This window comes from Oratosquilla oratoria, chromosome 36, assembly GCF_046742065.1.
Source record: "Oratosquilla oratoria isolate Oo_2021 chromosome 36, ASM4674206v1, whole genome shotgun sequence".
NCBI classification, from domain to species: Eukaryota; Metazoa; Arthropoda; class Malacostraca; order Stomatopoda; family Squillidae; genus Oratosquilla; species Oratosquilla oratoria.
In genome coordinates, this window is record NC_134812.1 from 35,907,098 (window position 1) to 35,914,581 (window position 7,484).

Genomic DNA, 7,484 nt, shown 5'->3' on the forward strand with positions numbered 1-7,484 from the left:
AACCTAACTTAACCTAATCTCAATTTCAGTGTTGACATTCGGCGTTCTGGGGTGACAATTCTTCAGGTGGGATCTCAAGGGGTGACGATTCTTCATGTGGGCGTTCTGGGGTGACGTTTCTTCATGTGGGCGTTCTGGGGTGACAATTCTTCATGTGACACCTCTTTTCATTAAATCAGTTTAATACATTGGTCATGATTCTGAACAAGAAAAAGTCGGAAAACCCTTCGGCGGAGTCACTGAAGCCTTCGTCTACGCAGCTCCACCTTCCGGTGGTGATGATGGTCGGTGTTGGACGGGCGGGAAGCTGTTCCCCTTTTGTGTTGTAATGTTACGACGACATAAGTGTCAATAGTCGGAGTTGTAACATTCAATCTGACGCGGTCGCGATGACCACGGTTGACTACTGCTCGTTGTGAGGCTTTGTGGGGTGCCCAGTCATACTGGGAAACGGGTCCCTCGACTTTGTGGGGTGCCTCATAATACTGAAGAATGACCCCGTGCTGAATACATGAGACCTCTCGGGAGTCGACAATGGTCTCTTGTCCCAGCGCGGCGGAGGAAGCAGGGGGTACCACGGAAATGAATAAAGTATTCAGGCGGTAGAAAGGATAAAATGAAACTTGCCCAATCGTACGGAAGAAATTAATCGAAACAGGCCGAGTGGCAAGCAGAATAAAAAGTAAAATACCACCCGGGACTTAAGAAAGTATTCTACCACTGCATAAAGTTTCGAGAGACAATCGTCACACAATCTTATTCACCTGAAGGGGCAGGCTCCAGGATGAGCTGAGTCTCACTGGATCGAAACCTTGGGTGAGAATGAGTCAGTGAATCAGTGAGTCAGAAAGTGAGAGAGGGAGGGGGGAGGATGGGTAGTGGTATTGGTGTGGTAGTGGTGATGATAGTGACGATGATACTGTTGGTGATATTGGTAATTGTGGTGATAGCGCTGATGGTGGTGATGATAACAATGGTGAAGACATTTGTGCTGGTTATGATAGAGGTTCAATGTGTTCCCGAAACAAAGAAAAAAAAATCTTCCGAGCTCGAGACGGCACTGAAGACAGGGTCGCAGACTCTACTCGACGAGGATCCGAGAACTCCCCTTAAAGTAGTGCTAGTGATGCATAATTGTTTAATGCCTTTGTGACGTCCACTAAACGATATCATTCTTCTCTCAAGCTCGACTATTCCGTCCCTTGATTACAGTAATTTTGGTTCCATTCCTAATATCTTCCAGTGAGTGCTAATTGTTCGAACTCTCTTGGCACATATGAAAGGACAGACTTGTTCATAGCTAAAGGGCTCCTAGTTTTGTTCCTCCCTTATTTTTATGGTTTTATTTTTTCTTATTCTCATTCGTATTCTTATTTTTGTTCTTGTTCTGGTTCTTGTTCTCATTGTTATTCCCCAGCCTATCTCGAATAACTCATACACTATGGTGGGTTACTCTGGCAGTCGTCAAGCGATTTAATTCAGTCTAAGGGGAGCCCCACCATATCAGGACCGATATGAAAATTGTAAGCAATGAGATGATGTATAGGGGAGCTGGGTGAAGACTTCAGATATTTTTTCCATCTATTTATATCTTCATCTTATTTTTCATTCTGACCTAACCTCATCAGTAGCAGTCTACTGTCTGACCAATTAGGGCATACAATGTATTGCCAACCAGCAAGGCGTTTTATGGTCTTACAGCCAAATAAGATGTAACTTTGCTAGATTGAGAGTTAGCGTCACTGACTTGAGAAGATCTGTCAGGACAAGACGGTTAAGATCTACAAATACCGAGACAGTGACAGTACCAAGAGATTTTTAGAACCTCTTCAACGAGATATCGTACTATACGGATTTTTGTCCCCATTATTGCCAGATCCAAGACCGTGATGAATCACGCCCACAAGACCCTTTGTTGCTTATAAAGGGGTGGCCGATCAAAATAATAAAAAACTACAATAAATCCTTCAACGTTACTTTGCGTGTGTGACCCAACGAAAAGTCTCCTTTGATGGCAACCTTAAGACCTTAAGAGTAAGACCTTAAGGAGAACTTAAGGAGGCCAAGACCTTAAGGAGACAGAGAGAATTTAAATCTCTGGCAACCGCACGTAAAAGATTCTAGAGACCATCACAAAAGCAGAACGATGATGACAATGGTTGTCAGTGTTCATAAAAAAAAAAAAAATGGTAACGATGTCATTCGTTTTGTGTAAGTTGTTTTTTGTAACAGTTTTACGACAAGATTGATACTTCGATAGGAGCTTACACCAAGAGCCGCTTAGGTTCGCACGTGTGTGCGTGTGCACGTGTCCCTCTACATATAAACACACACATACACACACACACACACACACACACACACACACACACACACACACACACACACACACACACACACACACACACACACACACACACACACACACACACACACACACACACACACACACACACACACACACACACACATTTTCGAATGAATGTCTATGGGTAATGGCTGCCATCAGTTCAGCATTAAACTTTTTTTTATCGAGGCAATACTTACCCATTCATTCTGATAACACGGGGGGGGGGGTGGCGCTACAATTGACTGTAAGAATAGAAGAGCTAGTGAATTCTCGGCTGTAATGATTTTTTTTTTTTTTTTTTGCGGCCACCATTTTTTTTTTTTTTTTTTTTTTAGCCCTATGGCAGTCCTTCAGTCGATTGTTTCTGAGAGGAAGAGAGGAAAGTCACTGAAGATACTGGCACTAGACTGCATGATTGCAAGTTTGCAAAGTGTAAGAGATAGCATGTCGATGTTTGAAGGCGACGTTGTACTGTATAGTTGCTGGACGAGCTTGCCAACTGAGGTGCTAAGGCAGTGTTTCCCGACCTTTTTCTAGCCATGCCTCACCAAATCACCTCTAGAATACTGATGTCCCAACCCCCATAGTGTGGTGATATATAATCCTTATTTAAAAAATGAACTCCGTTTCAAGTGAAGAAGCTTAAAACACCAATACTTTGATTTAATCTTTAAATTTTTATTTTCTACTTAATATTTAAACTTAAAGTTTGTTAAATCGTAGGCATAAACAACCTTCAAAACAACATGGCATCCATGGAAAAGAAAAATTAAATAAACAAAAAACAATTAAAGTTCTGAGCAACAAATTGGCAGTGCAATTGGGGGTAAATTGAAAATCGAAGACAGAATGATGAATTTAATAAATATGTGATTGCTACATTTTTATTCATTGGAATGTTACGGTTAATAGATCACAAGAACATAGACTTTGGTTACCAAAGCACCTAAAAATCAAATTGCCCCCCTAAAAAATCAAATTGCCCCTCTGTGGGGTGTGCTCCCCTCGTTGGGAACCACTGTTCTAGGACAAGGTATTAAAAAATAACAATGAAAAAAAAAAAAAAAAAAAAGTGTTGTGAATAGGAAGTGAGGCTGCATGGTAAGATTACAAAATCATGTTTGGAAACTAGGTAGTAAGGTTAAGTTACAAAATAAGGTTGCAAGGTGAGGTTGCCCAGAGGAGGTGAAGGTGGAGTATACAAAGCGAGGTCAGATAAGGTTGCAAGCCTTGATTGCAAGATAATTTTCCTTGATGAGGCTTCAAGGCGAGTCTGCAAGATTAACAGGCGAGGTTGTTAGCCGAAACTGGAAGGCAAGGTTGCGAGGTAAGGCTTGAAGGCAAGTTTGCAAGGCAAGGCTTCATGCTGAGGTGCCGTCAGCTGCCTACCAGGTGACAGACACTCCAGAATGGCATCAGATTCCACTCATCCTCAGCTCCACTGTATAGTTTACTGACGGGCTAAGTTCCGTTAGTGACATCCCTACGAACCAAATCACTCAGGATCCTTTTATGATTGGAGGCCAACCTACACTCAAAAGAAATTATGAGCTCCTTTTAACTTCTACCCTTCCTCCGTTGGGCTACCTTCCTAGGTCTCTCCTTAACCATTAATATGACTCCACCTCTTCGGCGTGGTGCTAGACCCAAAGATAGAAGCACTGTTTATCATTGACAAAATCCTCACCTTCAGGTCTTTGGCGAAGTGTCCCCCCTCCTCATACTCCATCTCTCACTGAGACCAGTGGGTCCCTCTGGACCGCATAAAATTCTCAGGCACAAACTAGAAAAATGTCTGTAAACAGCGTCATTGTATTGTTGAGATTCTCTTTGTCTTCGATCTGGATTACAATAAAGTAGGGGGGGGAGGAGAAGCAAGAGGGGGGGAGGAACAGGAGGAGGAGGAGAAGAAGAAGAAGAAGAGGAAGAAGAAATGAAGAAGAAATGAAGAAGAAAAGAAGAAGAAAAAAAGAAAAGAAGAAGAAGAAAAGAAGAAATGAAGAAGAGGAAGAAAGTTTAAGAAAAAGACGAAATAGGAGACGAAGACAGCACGAGACAAAGACGAAGAAGACGAAGAAGACGAAGAAGACGAAGAAGACGAAGTAATAATGATAAAAAAAAAAAAAAATTGTCTATGCTTTCGCCCGGTGCTTCATTAGACATCCAGAACGGCCCCTGATTGGCGGGAGATGTGTTTATCTTAGATTATGACGTCTGGTGGTCTAACAGGTGAACCTATTCATGGAGTTCGTTTACGTCCAAAAGCACCGTGTTTCTTCCTCGTCAGAGAGTATTTTTACATGTTTACATTTGTTCTTATCAACACAAGTATGAATACCTCCAGCCCAAAATCCACACATACATTTATGTATATAAACAAAGATACACAAGTATACAAAATTATCTATATTTAATGTGTGCGTACATTTAAACATATCATGATAATTATATGTTACAATGTATTTCTAAGTATATATTATACATAGGTGTGTGTGTGCACGTGTGTGTGTGTGTGTGTGTGTGTGTGTGTGTGTGTGTGTGTGTGTGTGTGTGTGTGTGTGTGTGTGTGTGTGTGTGTGTGTGTGTGTGTGTGTGTGTGTGATTCACCTTGGTCTTTGCATCACGTGTTGGACTCGTGATCGACAGCTATTTCCCTCCCGGAAGAGAGCTCACACATACACACCAACTCCCCACCCACGAGAGTTGGAGTAACGACTCGAAGCGCAGCGATACTGAAATAATTTCAGCCCTGGGCAGGATTCGAACCAGGTACCGCCGATACCTCCGTACTGACAGTCTGAGTCTCTACCAACCGCGCCACCGAGTCGTGTGTGTGTGTGTGTGTGTGTGTGTGTGTGTGTGTGTGTGTGTGTGTGTGTGTGTGTGTGTGTGTGTGTGTGTGTGTGTGTGTGTGTGTGTGTGTGTGTGTGTGTGTGTGTGTGTGTGTGTATACATACGTGCATGCGATTGATCTTTGCCATTTACATATCAGCATATAAGCGTTGAAGCGTATGAGAGTAATGAGGGACAAGTGGGTTGGGCGAACGACGGGGAGGAAGGGAGGGCGCCCATTACGGCTTTAGCATAAGGTTCGACCCCGCCCATTCCCTGCAACCTCTCACACCGACACCGCAACCTCTGCCCACACACCTCTAACAACACCTTTTCGACACAGCAGCCCTATATCAATAGCGCCTTCTGTGCCCCGTATTCAAACTCCTCACCCAACTTGCAAAAGTTTCCAAATATGAAACAAGTATATGCTAGTGATTGCTTCTGACTAGTGGCTAAAGAGGTACCAGTGATTGTCATTTGCCCTAGAATAAAGTTAATGACTCCGGCCACAACGAGATAGTTTGGATAATGGGTACGATGGGTGTTTGGTAGGATAGCACCAGTTCAAGTAGTAAATACTATGATGAGTCTATGTGGTTGTCTAGTACTACTTGGAGGAATAGTACAAGGAGGAGACTTGGTATATGGATGGTAAGGTCGATGGTTGATAAAGGGTCGGGAGGGTTCAAGTCGTGAATGGAAGTTTGATGAAGAGCAGCATACCTTGACTGGTTGATTATTGTATTATATGGCCCTGTTGCGCAAGATAATGTCAGTAAATAAGAGAAAATTAAATGATGGGTGAAAGATCAATACTAATGAAAAAAGATATACGTCTCCTTTGATACAGTATATATTCCATAAATTTGAAACAGTAATTTGAGAGAGGAGAAAGAGAGAGAGAGAGAGAGAGAGAGAGAGAGAGAGAGAGAGAGAGAGAGAGAGAGAGAGAGAGAGAGAGAGAGAGAGAGAGAAAGAGAAGTTAGGGAGAGATGGAGGGAGGAAGAGAGAGAGAGAGAGGAGAGAGAGAGAGAGAGAGAGAGAGAGAGAGAGAGAGAGAGAGAGAGAGAGAGAGAGAGAGAGAGAAGGTGGGAGGGAGAGAGGGAGGGAGGAAGAGAGAGAGAGAGAGAGAGAGAGAGAGAGAGAGAGAGAGAGAGAGAGAGAGAGAGAGAGAGAGAGAGAGAGAGAGAGAGAGAGAGAGAGAGAGAGAGAGAAAGAGAGAGAACATAAGAGCATAAAAAGGAAGGAGACTGCAAGAGACCATGAGACCTACACTAGGCAGTTCCATGTCCATTACTACCTATCATCCCCATCCATAAAGTTGTCTAACCGTTTCTTAAAACTAAGCCTGTTCCATTCGTTGACCACCCTATTAGTAAACCAATTCTTACCTATTTCCTTCTTAAATCTAAATTTGTCCAATTTAAATCCATTACTGCGAGTCCTGCCCTGTTGTCTTAATATGATGACCTTGTTTGCGTCAACCTTGTTAAAGCCTTTGATCCACTTAAACACCTCTATTAGATCACCCCGCACTCTGCGTCTTTCCAGAGTGTAAGTTAAGGTGCCTAAACCTTTCTTCGTAAGGTAATTTTCTGAGCCCATGTATCATTTTGGTCATTCTTCTCTGCACTGATTCTAGTGAATTGATGTCTATCTTATAAGACGGAGACCAAAACTGTACCGCATCGTCAAAGATGGGTCTAACTAACGCTAGATAGAATTTGATAATTACCTCTGCACTTCTATTCGTAACCGTCCTAGCAATGAAACCTAATGCTCTGTTAGCTTTATTCCTGGCACTAATGCAGTTTCCTGGATTTAAGGTCAGGACTCACTAGAACTCCCAAGTCTCTCTCGCACTCATTTTTCTCTAAAAACGTGTTATCTAAGCTATATCTATTTTCGGAGTTGTGTAGCCCTACGTTTAACACACTGCACTTTGAGATGTTGAAGTTCATTTGCCAGTTCACCATGTGAACAATTTGTTATGATCATCATGCAGAATCTTGGCGTCGTCTCCTGACGTAATCGGGCGTCCTATTTTAGTGCCGTCTGCAAACTTACTAACATCACTATTAATCCCATGATCCAAGTGGGGACCCGACTAAAAACACTTCCTCACCTGGATTTTATACCATTTATGGTGACCCGCTGTTTTTTATTTTTTTATTTATTTATTATTATTATTATTATTATTATTTTTTTTTTTTCACTGATCCAAGCTCTAATCCATTCTAACATTTTTCCTCCTATGCCATAGGCTTTGATTTTATTTAGTAGTCTCTGGTGGGGCACC